Source organism: Schistosoma mansoni, chromosome 3 (genome assembly GCF_000237925.1).
Source record: "Schistosoma mansoni strain Puerto Rico chromosome 3, complete genome".
NCBI lineage: Eukaryota > Metazoa > Platyhelminthes > Trematoda > Strigeidida > Schistosomatidae > Schistosoma > Schistosoma mansoni.
The window spans coordinates 8529206-8530037 of record NC_031497.1 but is presented as its reverse complement, the minus strand read 5'-3'; positions in this window follow the sequence as shown (position 1 = coordinate 8530037).

Below are 832 nucleotides of genomic sequence, written 5' to 3'. Positions count from 1 at the left end.
GTTTCTTTTGTCATTGGTTTGGTATTTGGGTGTTTTTGCTCCGGGAACCTACAAAATTGGAGGTTTGTTTTGTAATTGTTATAATTATTGTTGTTAGAACGACTTTGGTCGATTATTTGTGAATTGCGAATAAACTTAGTATTTAATTTGGAGTTTTGGTTCTCTTGCCTACTTGGGTTCGTGATTTGCGAATATCGACGGCCAGTACTTCAATAGTTGGAACGGGCAAAACTATAATTGGACGTAACACCATCTTCTTCGTAAAAAAACTGAACTGCAACAGACTCTTTCTTTCTTCATAGAGGCATTCCACGATAGGTTATGTAGTTATTCAAATTACAGTGTTCACCAATTTCAAATTGAACAAAATGTTGGAGAATTCTAGACAAATCAACAAGATAGTGCAATAAAACTACGACCTGGAAAAGTGGTAAGCACTAACGTTTATGAGCTATGCAATTCAGAAAACATCGGGACTTGTAGGTCTGTATCAAGGCCTGTTCTGTAAAGGACAACTCGTAGGAGTACTCTAGTTACAAGTCCACTATTGTATGTAACTTAGATAACGCATCACCATTTATGGCAAGATCTAAGTTGAATGATGTTTTACCAAAGCATATATATCCACATTTGAGCGTGTTAAGCTCCACCTGCCATTTCGGCCACTACTGGGGTACATTGCTGAGCTGCATACCAATACAATTCTGCTTATTGCTCACACCATGAGGAGAAAGTAATTATACCACTTTAGAATCATCTGCATACAGAAGAGGCCTAAACATACAAAAACTACCGCAAATATCATTGTTGTAAAATAAAAATCGGCCTGAAA